The 14,874-nt window shown below is 43.9% G+C and overlaps 1 protein-coding gene across 4 annotated transcripts in view; it reads right to left on the bottom strand.

Annotated features, from left to right (window-relative positions):
- TPRG1 (tumor protein p63 regulated 1) overlaps positions 1-14,874 on the bottom strand; it is a 330,716-nt gene that overhangs the window by 136,257 nt on the left and 179,585 nt on the right. The window lies entirely within an intron of this gene.

Genomic DNA, 14,874 nt, shown 5'->3' with positions numbered 1-14,874 from the left:
CTCACACTAAGAAAGCTGATGAAGCCTGGAGACTATACACCTTTTATTAATAGTAATGACAATTAGATTTAGAGGGTATATTTGTGATTTTTGAGCTTCATCACCACTTTTGAATCAGTAGGGTAGTGCTGTGGACAGTAGGATGTCTCTCTCAGAATCACACAAACTCTCTGGAGTTTGGAGTATTTGCCCCATGACACTGTTTTCCATTTAAGCATATGGCACTCTCACTAGACTGCAGGCTCCTCGAGGGCAAGGACCACATCTTATTCTCCCATAGATTCCCCCCAGTGCTCAGCGTGGGTCAAGCACTACATAAATACTTACTGAATGAACAGTGATCAGTTGCACCTATGTAATTAATCTCGATCTGCCATTTAATAGCTTTGTAATCTATGGTAAGTCATATTTTTACCAGAGCTAATATTTGTGGTCTAATATTTGTATAAATTGGGGCACTAGACCTGGTCCTCATCCTCCTGGTGCACATTTCTCCACTCTGGGCCGAGTTGAGGGGGGAGGCGCTGGGACCTGCAAAAGAAAGGCTGCAGACCCAGGACCAAGGACCCAGGACTCAGGGACCTGGCACATTTCTTTTTTCAAATGCCAGCACATAAACTTTTGCCACATCATGTAGTTCCCATCGTGATGCAGCAGAAACGAATCCAACTAGGAACCATGAGGTTGCAGGTTCAATCCCTGGCCTTGTTCAGTGGGTTAAGGATTCAGCATTGCCATGAGCTGTGGTGTAGGTCACAGACATGCTCAGATCCTGCGTTGGCTGTGGTGTAGGATGGCAACTACAGCTCCAATTTGACCCCTAGCCTAGGAAGCTCCATATGCCATGGGTGTGGCCCTAGAAAAACACACACACACACACACAAAAAAAAACAATTTTTTTTTTGCCACTTCAAAGAGACATCCATAAAAGAGTTTAATAAGAGACTACAATAATCAACTAGACTTCAGTAATTTTTAATAGGGTAATATTTAAAATAAATACCTTGGAGCTTCCTGGTGGTTCAGTGGGTTAGGGGTCCAGCTTACATGGGGTTATCATTCCCCCTTAAGAGATGTGGATAAAATTTGAAAGGCAGCATATGAAAATGAAACTAGGATAAGACTTGACACAGCATCAATGACTAGGAAATGAAATTGATTAATGAATCGATTTTGAAACCTAAAGAGGAGCATAGTCAGTATAAAGTAAAACATGAGCCATGAAAAGAATCACAGGTCCATGTGTCTTTTTGCAAGTCTCCGCAATCTCTATGACATAATCAGTTTATGCCTTCATTCAGCAAGTAGTTAACTGAGCAATGACCTTGGGCATTATTAGTCCTCAGAGCAGACAAAGATGGAAAAATGAACTAGACAGTCTCTGGCATAAGAAGTTCAGGAAGATGAAATATGTAGAAAATGCTAAGCACCTTGGGAAGGATCAGAAAAAGCTCTGTGGGAAGTCACAGGAAAGCACAATCCAGAAAGGCTTCACAGAGGAAGAGGCAGCCTTAGTTCTGGGCTGTTAAGATCTGGCATTTCAACAGGTGTCGACGGTGGAGTGAATATAAATGTTAACTGTGTGTGATGGACTAAGCCGCTGTTCTCTGATCTAACTGATATATGTCCTCCTTAATATAGACTCCAGGATGAAAACACTTTCACATCACTGGTATATAGGTCACTCCACTTACCACCACAAAACTACAGGGCAATTAGCAGTAATTGCAAGACAAATACTGTTCCCACTCAGCTCCAAGTGTTTTTATGATGGCTCAGGATGGGGGCAAAAAAGCTTGGAGGAGCAGGGAGATGCTGGATCGCAGCCTGGTCATGTAAGAGCAGCTCCAACCCATGCACTGCTGTATTAAGTTAGTTTAAAGGGCAAGACATTCTGTGAAAAGATATCACATGTCCCAGAGGCAGCTAATTATCACTCAGTTTCCAGGGGCTATGGAAGGCTCCACCCAGCTCCTGCTACATTCCTATCACACTGCACCCAGTCGGAACTGGAGGAAGAAATAATACATCCAGGAAGGACATGAGCAGAAGGAAGAATGTCACACAGAAAACAAGAGCTCTGGCCCCTCCACAGCCATTTCCTGGGATCCTCAGCAAGTAGCTGAGTCTTCCCCAAGCCTCAGTTTCCTCTTCCATGTGTTGAGAATTATAATCCAGATCCTACCCACCTCCCTGGGTGAGATGTTAGAGGTGATAGCAGATTTGTAACTGCTCATATTTAGACATGAATAGGCAGTGCTATTTTGATGAGACAGATGATGACACATAGGATTTGCCCCATGTCTATTATTTCCAGTTACCTCACAGGGCATGTGCAGCTCTCCTGGTGGATCATATGCTCAACAGCCAAGGAGCATGGAGTCGCTGAGAACTCTTACTTGATAGGCACTTGGAGATCATTTCTCTTGGACTGTTGCTCCCCCCATCTTCTGCAGCAGGCTCTGCAGTGGATTCCCATTCCTCCTCTATTTCAATCCTGCTGTCCCTGGGAGAGACTGTAAGTTGCTACTTATTTGATTTAGGAAACATGGGCTTATTAGACCTCCTCCCCTCCTTCCTTCCATGTTTCAGATGGGGATGGAGTAACAGCCCCATGGGCACTCAGCTGGCCCTCACCCTGACCTCAGCAGGGATGTTGACTTACACGTGCCCAGGGCAGCAAATGGGAGGGGAAACATGAGAAGACACAGATCCTCACCATATCTGAATGAGAACCACATCCACTCTAGAATGCGCCCCCCCACCCCAATGCAGAGAAGGCTTGGTACATAACCACACATCACTGAGGGTAAATAAGTTCTGGTTGTAAGAATCCTACATCCCTACTCCCCATCTATGTGCCCTCACCAGGAGTCTTTTGGAAAAAAGAAGCACAGTGATGATGAATAGATCCAGGCAGCAGTTTTATCCAAGCAGTTGATATCTCAGTTGGTTATCAACTGAGAAATTTAAGCAGTGTGAATTTCTCCTTCTCTTGAGTTCCAAGAGCGCACAGCAGGCATCATCAGTATTTCTCTTTATTGTGGTTCGTTTTCTCCCCTAATACATTTCTATCTTTTCTGTTTAAAGGTAGGGGTAATGTCTTAAGCATTCTGTTCAGGATCGAGCACAATACAGGAGCTAGAGGTACCATCTAGTAAGGCAACAGAGGTGCTCAAAAGATGCTTGAAAGACAGAAGAATGAACAAATGCATGAATATATGATCTACTGTTTCCTCTCCCAGCTCCATGATGTCCTGCCAAAGATAAGCAGGAAAAAGAGAAGCCATAAGTTCTGTAGTGATTTTGACATGGAACTACATTCGGCCCAAAGCATCTTTTTTCCTCTCTCTATTTACTCTGGACAATCTGTCCCTTATCAGATGAGCTTGAGGCTCCTTGGAAATATACGTATTTTATTTGAAAATATCATCTTCTTCCAGTTTTGTTTTGCTGCACAGACATTTGTCTGCTTTGCTGTGTGTTATGCATCAGATAGGACTCAGACAAACAGCTTTGGCTTCCTAAACTGTTTTGTTTTCTCCATTCGATTATTCTTTATCTCATTTCCCTTCCTGCATCTCTCTCTTCCTCCCAAGTTTCAATTCACCGACAATGAGAGAGCACAAGTTCATTGTTACTCAGCTTCACTGAGGGCTAGAAAGGGCACAGAAGTAAGAAGGTCTGAGAGTTAGTCCCCATTTTCCGCTAACAAGCAGTATGACCTTCCACAGATCACCTTTTCTATCTCAGACTACTTCTCCTTTGCAAAATAAAGTCTGCTCTTGACTGCCACAGAATCTAGGTGCAATAGCTTGAAACTCTGTGGATACCAGGTGCAATAAGGGTTGTGCCATTTTCCACATCCAGTGCAACAGAGGATGAATCCTCATCACTCTTGGCTTTGGTTCAAAGCAATGGTCTGGTGTCCATTGAAGCCCCCCTCACCCTCCTACCTCAGATACTCACACCACACCCTGAGATGCCCCCACCAGGGCAGCTTTATGAGCCTGCGATCTGAGCAGTTGCACAGGGCCTGGCAAGCAGAAGGGCACCATGCTTGGTTTTACTCTGTTGCTGCCATCTTGAAAGTCTTCATAATTTTTGAACAAGGGGCCTGTGTTTTCATTTTGCGCTGGGGTCGCAAATTATGTAGCTAATCTTGCCCCTCTTCTTCCACCACTCCTCCTCCAAATCATAGAACTAGGAAGCATTAGGAAGAGGGATACGATGGTACTGCTTTGCCAGCCACAATCGCCCCAACACAGAGCCTTGCCATGGAATTCCCTCCTTTATAAATATAAAACCCAAAACCCAAGAAAGGACAAGGTGGGAGAACAAGAAACTGGCCGCAGGCCCCACCCCTATCGACCTTCTCCATCTTGGTAGCTATGGGGCCCTGACTCATGCCAGGGTGTGGTTCACTATTCCTGCCAAGCACGGGGCTCCTCCCTGCTTGTAGGGCTCAGGAAGAAACGTGGGTTGCTCTGGTGTGGATGTGGAACCACCTAGACCCCACCCAACATCACAGAGCTGGGCGGGATCTTAGTGCAGAATGCAGGCTACTGTCACAATTCACATTCTTTATCAGTGAAACAAACCACCAAAGATTAGAGAATGGATTGACCCAACTTCACACTGTTAGCCAGCTTCCCAGGCTGCTCTCCGCATCAATTCTCTTTGGATCCATTCCCCTTTCTACATATTTGAGATCCACAGAGAAAAAATCTACTCCTCTGTCACACAGATAACCAGTCCACACTCAGTGTGGAGACCAGCAGATTCTGATGCTCAATTTAAATGGGTCAAGTTAAATTAAAGATGCCCTTGATATTTTAAAACTCCAGGAAGACAAAATGATTACCAGTGGCTCTTTTCTCTTATCCCAAGCTCTTCTGATAGCCTGACTCATTTCACAGGTCTCAGCAGGAAAGAAATCAAAGGAGGAGGTGAACCTTGACAAAAATTAAACATGTAAATAAAGAAATGTGTGATCAACTACAATGCAAATGAGACAAGCCTTTGAAACATTGAGACTCCAAGGAAAAGAGGAAGGGCACTAGTTAGGATGAAAGGTACTATATATCAATGTAGGCCTGGAGAGTTACTCCTGAGTCCCAGCTCACTAACTCTCTGGGTGATTCTGGGCAAGTGTATCTCTGGGAAATTTCTCTCCCTGGCCTTTGGCTTCCTGGTCAACAGCATGAAGAAGATTGGACACACTCAAGGAGTCCTTTCCAGGCCTGGCTTTCTGGGGTTCTAAGTGTCACTTGTAATCACCTCTATATCAAAGACTGATTTGCAGGGTAAAATGACATTTTAGGACCCACGTTGGCATAGCAAAAAAATGGAAGAAGTGAGAGAACTCAATTTAAAAGATTGAGTACTTGAGTCTCTGTCATGGCTCAGGGCTAATGAAACTGACTAGTATCCATGAGGATGTAGGTTCAATCCCTGGCCTCGCTCAGTGGGTTAAGGATCCGGTGTTGCCATGAGCTGTGGTGTAGGTCACAGATGTGGCTTGGATATGGTATGGCTGTGGCTGCGGCTATGGCTGGCAGCTGCAGCTCCAATCCAACCCCTAGCTTGGGAACTTCCATATGCCATTGGTCTGGCCCTAAAAAGACAAAAAATAAAAAGTTGAGTTCTGACTATAGGAAGTGACACCGAGAAGAAATTGCTATAGAATTCTTCTAATGTCAAAGTGAGAAGAATACAACTCTGAGTGACAGAGTATATGGGTGAGGGAGTGATCCTATTATCCAAGGCGAGGCCCTGGGCAATGGAGACCCCACTCCAAAGTGACTCAGTTTGGACTGACCCCCACCCCAAGTACAATCACTTGAACAGTTATTCTGCTCTGTTGGGATATGTGAAGAATGAAGAACAAGTAGACTTTAAGGCCAGGCCATGTTCCTGAGGGAATAGCACACTAGGTCAAGGAGGGTGTTCTTAATTTTCACCTTTATTATATTGTGGGGACCATGTTCCATGATTGTCTTGACATTTGATGAGTTCCTGTGAGCTGCGACCAAACTGCAAAGAGACAGCCTTGAATATCCCCTCCAGGTCCCATCAGGAAGGGCAGGGGTTGTTCCCTTTGCCTGACTTAGACCTTGACCCAGCTGCACTCCCACAACATAAAGGAGTAGGCATGTCGGTATCAGCCCGTGGCATCTGGACCAAAGCCAGTCCCGCAGTGTGGGCTTCATGACCCCAGCCTCAGGCCAGACATTTACCCCAGGGCCTTCTTTAGTGCAGGGTCCAGGAAAGACAACCCCGAAGCTAATGTCTGATGTGTAGGCAGTCTCTGCACCATCTGCCCCAGAACTTTTCATTAAAAATGCCTATTTTCAGAGTTCCCATCATGGCGCAGCAGAAACAGATCCGACTAAGAACTGTGAGGTTGCAGGTTCAATCCCTGGCCTTGCTCAGTGGGTTAAGGATCGGGCATTGTCATGAGCTGTGGTGTAGGTCACAGACGCAGCTCAGATCCCGTGTTGCTGTGGCTATGGTGTAGGCCGGCAGCTGTAGCTCCGATTAGACCCCTGGCCTGGGAACCTCCATATGCGGCAGGTGCAGCCCTAGAAAAGACAAAAAAATGCCTATTCTCAGGCCCCATTCTTGATCTGCTAAATGAGAAGCCCTGTTGCAGGGCTGGTGCTGGGCCCAGGAATTTCCATGTTAAGAGGTCCTGCCAGAGGACTGTTCTTCACATAAAAGTCTGAGAAGTAGAGTGTTACACTGTCCCAACCTACTGTCAGAAAACTCAGAAATGGAATAGGTTGTGAAAAGCCCAGAGGCAGAAGCTCAGAGAAGGTATCAGGCCTCACAGCAAGGAGGCAGTAGGCAAAGCCATGTGGCAGGGTGATAGGCAGAGGGGACTACGTGGTAAAATTAGAGGACAAAACGAATTTGTACCTAGATGACCCACAGCCCTTCCATGTCTGTCCTGCTCCCAACTGTAGGATATGAGAGCTCCTAGGTGAACTCTGAGTTTCCACATTCCCCATCCCAAATTCTAATAGCTGGATACCGGTTCTCTCACTGCCTGATTATACACAAGAGAGGTGCTTGCTTCACAACAATAACAAGAAATAAAAAAGATGCAAGGGACAGGGACCAGAGTCACCCGAATGATGAAAAAGTTCACAGAGAAAGCCTGAAGGCTCTTGTGAAGGGAAGGAGTTTAGCCAGCCATCCATGCTTCCAGAGATGCTCTCTGCCATACGCAGAGTATGGGGCCAGTGAGGACAAGCTCCAGCTCCTGAGAGTTTTCTTAAAGCACCTAGGTGACGTGGGAACTGCAGAGGGAACCTGCCACACAACATGCCATATCCGTTTTCAGAGGGTGTCAACACCCTCCTTCCCACACCTGCTGTTCCCAAATATCACAACCTGATTTTTTTCTCCAGCCTCCTGTCTTGATGACGATGATTAAATATTCATGGAATGCTGTGATGCCAGCATACTTTGTGAAATTTCAGATACCTTTTTTTTCAAACGGAAGTTTTTTTTTCCCATTTCAGATTATCCCGATGTTGAAGAGAGGTAAAAAGAATGACAAACACCAGTGACTCGGAAAGTAGAAACTGAAGGAAAAGAGCTAGCATCCTAAGTTTTTTCAATCGTGTTTCAAGCCCAAAGGGTCCCACATTAAGAAGAGAAAGAAGGCACAGAATCTAGAAAAACAGAGACATCGAGGAGTTGTTCATGCTACAAAGGAATTTTTCATTTTACCTTGAGGTCCATTTAACAAAATCCCCAACTCTGGGTAAAGTACAAATAAATTCCTTATATATGTATTTATTTATCATTTAATTAATTACTACACAAAGCTCACCTTATTTGGAAAAAAAAAAAAAAAACCTGTATATTTTTTTTTAGAATCAGAGAGTATTAACTAAAAGTATCTTTTTTTTTTTTTTTTTTTTTGCAGCCTCCTGGCATATGAAGTTCCCAGGCCAGGGATCTGATCCTAAGCTGCAGATGTGGCAACTCTGGATCCTTATCCCACTGTGCCCCCCCAGGGATCCACCCTACATCCCAGTACTCCCAAGACGCCACCCATCCCATTGCACCATAATGGGAACTCCGAAAAGCGTCCTCTTACCAAGCTGTTTTCAGAATGAGTTTTGAGGGGCCCTGGGGTCCCACCAAGAAGCCCAAGGCTGAGTCCAAGAGGGTAGACCTGGTGGGTGCTCAGTCCAAGCCAACTAGTGCAATTCTCCTGTTCCCTGAGTATGTATCAGGAGTACCCATAACATTTAATTTTCAAGTAGTTGGAAGGGAGGATACCTCTTTCATACACCCAGAAGCCTAATTCCTTGATTTTACATTTTCGGAAACTAAGATGCACAGAGAAGTGACATCCCCAAAGTCATATACTATATTTTAGTTTCAGTCCAGTATTTCCTTTTTCACTGTTAACTTGCTGCCCCACAGAACTCTTATAAATGGATGAAAGAAGCTTGTTTATCTCCTAGAAATGTTAGCACTTAAGCCTGAAACTAGTCAATCATGAAAATAACCAGAACAACCAGCTTGGAGATAATCATAAACTGAAGGTAGATTGCAAAACTTTTTCTTGCTGAACCAGCCTGACATTCTCAAAGGTCTCCAGATCAGCTGAATAATATCAGTGTTGATCACAGCTCCATCTTGAATCACAACACAGATAACTTGAGCTGGCACATTCTAAATGTTATTCAAAATACAGACTGCAGCAAGGTGCCATCAAGTTGGATCAATACCACAGTGAGAAGCAGTCACTCAGAGGAAAAAGTATTGATAAAAGTCCTGTGTTGGATCAACTTGTGTCCTATATTTATTTATTTATTCCCAATTATTTAACAAATACCTATGCAGTACTTGCTGTGTGCCAAGATGGCTGTAAGCGCCTTACAAATATTAATCATTTCATCCCCACAACAACACCGTGTCATTGCCATTTTACAAATGGGGAACCTACTTATAAAAAGACTAAGTAACCCTTAGTTATCCCTATCACATAACTATTCAGTGTGACAAATCTCAAAGACACCTGCCTAGGTCACCATCAGGATTATTTCACCAGACTCCCCCAAAGTTATTACAAGACCTCTAAGCCAGAACCAATTAGACTCTGTGCCATTAATTTCATTATTAACAATCAGCTGATAATCTCATCTGATATCAATGCTTCCTACTCTGCAGGCACTGAATTAATACTTACATACGGGACAAGTCTATTAGGGAGAAACTGTCATTAGACCCGTTTTGCAGCTGAGGGAATAGACTCAAGGAGTTTACAAAAATGCCAAAAGTTATGGGAAACTAAAAGATGAAGTTGGCCTTCAAACACAGTTTAATCTCATTACCCAGTGTGTGCTCTACCAGAGTTCTTTAATTGGTTCCTGCAGATTTGTTTCTTTGGCTCTCAGTGCTTTTACAATTTTTTTGAACAAGATGCTAAACTCTGCAGATTGAGAGATTTCGATAAAAAATCCAGAATGGGGAATTCCCATCGTGGCTCAGTGGAAACAAATCTGATTAGCATCTATGAGGACACAGGTTCGGTCCCTGGCCTCACATTGTGGGTTAAGGATCCAGCATTGCCATGAGCTGAGATGTGGCTCAGATCCTGCGTTGCTGTGGTTGTGGCGTAGACTAGAAGCTATAGCTCTGATTCGACCCCTAGCCTGGGAACCTCCATATGCTGAGGGTGTGGCCCTGAAAAGACAAAAACAAAAAAATCCAAAATGGTAGAGGCTTCCCCCTGTAGAGGAGACATGCCCTTTCCAGGATGCTGCAGTTCCCACCTCTTCCCACCATCTCACACTCTGCCCGATTCATGCCTTTATGTTACTAGCCTGGATCCTTGAAGCATTTGAGCCTGAGCTGTCAGACAAGATACTCCAAGGGGCTCCCTGTGGCAAGTGACCTTTGGAGAACCCACCAGAGTTTTTCAAACTTGAGAAAAGTAATGGACATCTTTTCCAAGAAAAAAAAAAAAAAAGTAGTATCATGACCTCTGAAATACATCAAAAATCTCTGAGAGCTGGCAGAGCCCAATTCAAAAATCAACATGTTTAAAGGTAATTGCTGTGACCTACACAAAAAATTCCAACAAATTAATTTGCATATTACCACTGCACAGCATCAAAGTTAGGATTACAACTGATCATTCTTATTAACATTGAAGTAACACAAAAATTTAAAACCTGGAGTTCCCGTCATGGCACAGAAGAAATGAATCCAACTAGGAACCATGAGGTTGCAGGTTCAATCCCTGACCTCGCTCAGTGGGTTAAGGATCCAGCATTACCGTGAGCTGTGGTGTAGGTTGAAGATGTGGCTCAGATCTGGTGTTGCTGAGGCTGTGGCGTAGGTCGGCAGCTGTAGCTCCAATTAGACCCCTAGCCTGGGAACCTCCATATGCCGCAAGTGTGGTCCTAAAAAGAAAAAAATAATTTAAAACCTCCATAGTATAATGCTTTCAAGGGTCATTTTCCATGGTGTAGCATGTATCTGTCCTTCATTTCTGTTTAGGGCTAAATAATATCCCACTGCATGCCTCTGTTAGAATTTGTTTATCCATCCATCCATGTTCATTGGGGCTGGGGGAAGGGAGGGATGGGGAGTGACAGCTTAATAGTTATGGATTTCCACTGGGGATGATGGAAAATTCTGAAGCCAAATAGATGATGCTTACACAACACGTAAAACATACTTGATGGTTAAATGGTAATGTTATGTTATGTTAATTTTACCACAATAAAAAAATTTAAAAACTTGAATAACACAAGAACCTTCCAAGAAAGCTGACTTCAAAGAACCAGCAATCAAAGTTAACTTATTTAGGTTCTCTGTTTGACAGATAGACTTACACTCTGATCAGCATCACTGATATAAACTTTGAGGATCCCATCATGCTTACTTGAAGGTCATCTGGTTCGAATTCCCCTACTTGTATCTTATATTCATAGCAGCCTAGATTCATCTGTTTTCAAATGATTCTCAAGGTTTTCCTACCTCTGTGTCCTTACTGTCCCCTTGACTTAGAAATTGGTACACTGCCATTTCTCCTTCCCACACACCCCCGCCCCCTCTTGCTCATCAGCCTTTGAAGACGCAGATAAATACCATCACCTGGTCGTTGCTAGTGCCAGAGATAAACACCACCTCTGATACAATTTATGGCAACTCTCTTGTCCTGTTCAAAAATGCTCTCCATGTTTCTGGATTGCTAACTAAACTGGGTACACAAAGACTATCCTGTCATTAAAGGCTCAACCATAACGGCCCACCTTGATTCCCCATTATTTCCCTTTAGTACTCATCCAAACTAAACTGTCCCCATTCCCCAAATACATCTCACACGCTCTACACCCAAGCCTTTTTTCAGGGTGCGCCCTCGGCCTGGAGTCCCAGCCCACCACCTCCACCTAGAGGAAGTCTTCACAGCCCCAGGACTGTTCCCAACTTAGCCTCCTTTGTCATCCCCACCCTCCCACCGCTCTGTTGCTAGTTACCTAGATTGTGACCCCCTGCATCCTCTTACCTCTTTCCCAGCACACACTGTCTCTGTCTCGCATTATAATTATTTCTGGACCGTGCCATTCCCAGACTTCTCTGTGAGCTCTTAGAGAGAAGAGGTGTCACATTAATTACTGTACATCCCATCATCCCTCGCACATAATAAATAGGTGCTCACTTATTCAGGGAAAGGAGTGGTATAAAGTGGAACAAATAAAAGGTGAAAAAAAAAAAAAAAACAGATAAAGGCCTAAGTACAGGCATTGCATTTAGACCTACTGCCAGGCTTAGGGGCCTAGAGAATGAACTGCTTTGTATGGTTGTCACACCTGAAAAAAAAAAATAGTGGCTGGTGAGGGGAGGCAAGCAGATATGGATAAAAACACAAGGAAGAACTTACTGTTTATTAGGCTAGGAGGGCAAGTGTTCTGCTGGGTGGTTGATGTGTTTGTATCATTCAGTCCTTAGAATATCCCTCCATTTGAGGACTGGAGAAAACAGGAGAAACCTAGCAGAGTAACTTGTTCAAGGCCACACAGGTAGTCTACCTCTAAGGCCTGTGCTCCTTCCCCACTGCATACTGCTTCTCATCACAAAGAAAGGGGAAAGGTCCTGTCTAGTCCCTCTGGTCCTGCCCTCCATGGTGATATTCTGCTAGATTACCTCAGCAGTTATATATAATAAAAAATTAGCATAAAAGCTGGTACCTCCTAAACATCTATCAACATGCTAGCCAATCATTAGGTACATTACACACATTGTCCTAAATTTTTCCAACCACGCCGTGAGATGGGGATGACAAACACCATCACAGGGAAGGAAACTGAAGCTGAATAATGTGTCCACATTCACACCACAGGGCCAAGCCAAAAATCCAACCCAGATCATTATGAGGTGCACGTTCAATTAAATCTCATTTCCTCTTCTCTATAGAGTCAACCATAAGGAATTCACAAACAAAACAAAACAAAACAAAAAAATCGCCCTAGATGGAATAATTGTTTTGAATGTGAGGAATCAGAATTTTCCATTCGGTGATCTAAATTTTTATCCCCTAGAGAAAAATATACATGGAAACAGGCCTAGCAGGTAAAGAGGGTGGGGCCACATCAGCATCCCAGTCCTTCCTCCGAGCTCTTATCTTTCCCTGGAGTTCTTTTCTTTTGATGCCTGTTGCCTCCACCAAGCTAGGGCTCATCTCCTAGGGCTGGGGAGGCGGGGAGGATGAGGGAGAAATACTTTCCCTCTTTTCTTTTCAGCTCAAGGTAAACATAATCTCTCTCCTTGTTTTTCTTAGCACAACTGAGACAGACTGACATATTCAAGACAAAATTTACCAAACACTAAGAAAAACCTAAATGTAAATAAAGAAAATAACAACAGCACAAAAGAGATGATGGATTCCTAGACTTCTAATTAGAAAAGGGGTTTACAGAGCACCAAAATCTATTGCATCCCCTCAGCCAAACATTATCATATATAATACACATGAACCTTGCTTGGGGCCCCTCCCTCTTGATGCTTACGTGGAATCATCTTCCCACAATGGAGAAGAAATACCCCAATCAAATCTCCAGTCAGCTCACAGAGTGCCTAGGGTCCTTCCACTAGGACCCTAGAGATTATTTTTCTTTCAGAAAATGCAACCCATAGATCCTTTGCCAGGAGGTGCTAACTGACAGCCTGGACATCCGCAGGTCCAGGGAGCTCTGCAGCCCATCTCAGTTCAGGCTGACAGCTCCACCCACTTCCTTCTCCACATTCAGTTGACCCCTCCACCCAGCTGCCCACCCATCCATCAGAGAGGTTTTCCTTTGGAATTTGAATTCGAGAATTTATTATGACAGTAGCAGAGAGTGGCAGTGTCTGAGAAGGCCACCTCCTACACGGCTTTGCAGTCCTCATCAAGACCGATGACAGAGGATCTTTGTAGCTCATGAACAGAAAAAAGTTCCATCAGAGCATCACCTACAATAGCAGAGTTAACTCCAGGGTTGTGGGTAAAAATCTGCAACATGTGAGAAAAACTGGAGTCCTATTTCTCATTCCCCATCCCACAATCATACTCCTACAGCCAGGAACAACCTACACAATAATATAAACACATCAGCCACTGAATCAAATCATTCCTGATTGGGACTCGTGGCTGACTTTAGGTCACTGGTACTAACAATGACAAGGACACATAAATAACAATATAGGCATGAGCAAACACTGCTGCCTTGTAGTGCTCTCTAGTCTATGAAAACATCCCATCACTCATCTCTGCTGGGCTTCCCGACAGTTCTAAGAAATCACCAGAACTGGATGTAAAACTGCTTTTCCTTCTTCCCAGCCTACTCCTCCAGAATCATCTCTCACTTTCCCCTCTCACCCTCTCTATTACCCTGACACTCCGTGCTTGTTCTTGCTTCTCTACTTTTGACGAGCCCATTCCCTCTACCTGAAACACCACCTCCATCTCTTCCTTCACCTGATGGAATATCGGGTATCTCATCTTCTGAGACCTAGTCCTTGAGGAACTTCTGTATAATTCTTAGAGTTGCTTCTTCCATGCTCATCTCTTTATTTAAAAAGCTGGAAATAAATTTATTATCTTTTTTTAAGTGCATTGCTCAGGTTAATTATCATGTTCAATATTTCTTGAAAGCATATACTTTAACACTGAAGCAAAAAGTTGTGAGCAGAGAATGGCACAGACCCAGGGCAGCGGGGTGTCAATGTGGTGTGAGTAGAGTACATTTTTATCATCACAGGAATAACTCCCAGCTACTCTGGAGAAAATTTTGGAGACAATACACTTTATGATCTTAACGGATTTTGCAATAACTCTTTTTAAGAAGACACGCACCTTTGTTAGGACAAAAAGACAAAAAATACCTTGCTACGTTCTTGGGAGAGACAATGTGCTTTTGAGGACAGCTTCAGAGAAGTGGACCAACATCTGCAGTGATAATGAGAGGAATTTGGTTTTATTCCTCAGAAGAGTGAATGAAGAAAAAAAAAGACAAAAGAGCTGTGAAGAGAAGGGAAAGAGGCAGAGCCCAAAGAGACAGAGACCAGGCAAACTGAATAGAGGAAGGTCAGAGCAACTCCATGTTGTTGAGAATGATGTCTAAGAAACATGATGCCTACTCTTCCGTTTGGAAAGGCTTTAGATCCATAGGCTTGACCTCTTGCAGCCTGTTTCCACAGCTGTCTAAAGAGAATAATAATGCCACCCAGTCCACAAGAGCTGCTTGAGGGACTGAGTGATACAAATCAGTTTGAAAACCAGGGAATAATAAGAGTTACACTTTCCCACATGAGATGGTCTGAAGGACCCTCCACTGGTGATGGTGGATGACTATGATGTTG

The sequence above is a fragment of the Sus scrofa genome, chromosome 13 (genome assembly GCF_000003025.6).
Source record: "Sus scrofa isolate TJ Tabasco breed Duroc chromosome 13, Sscrofa11.1, whole genome shotgun sequence".
Classification (NCBI taxonomy): domain Eukaryota; kingdom Metazoa; phylum Chordata; class Mammalia; order Artiodactyla; family Suidae; genus Sus; species Sus scrofa.
The sequence above is the reverse complement of the archived record's forward strand: the minus strand, read 5'-3'. Positions and strand labels throughout refer to the sequence as shown.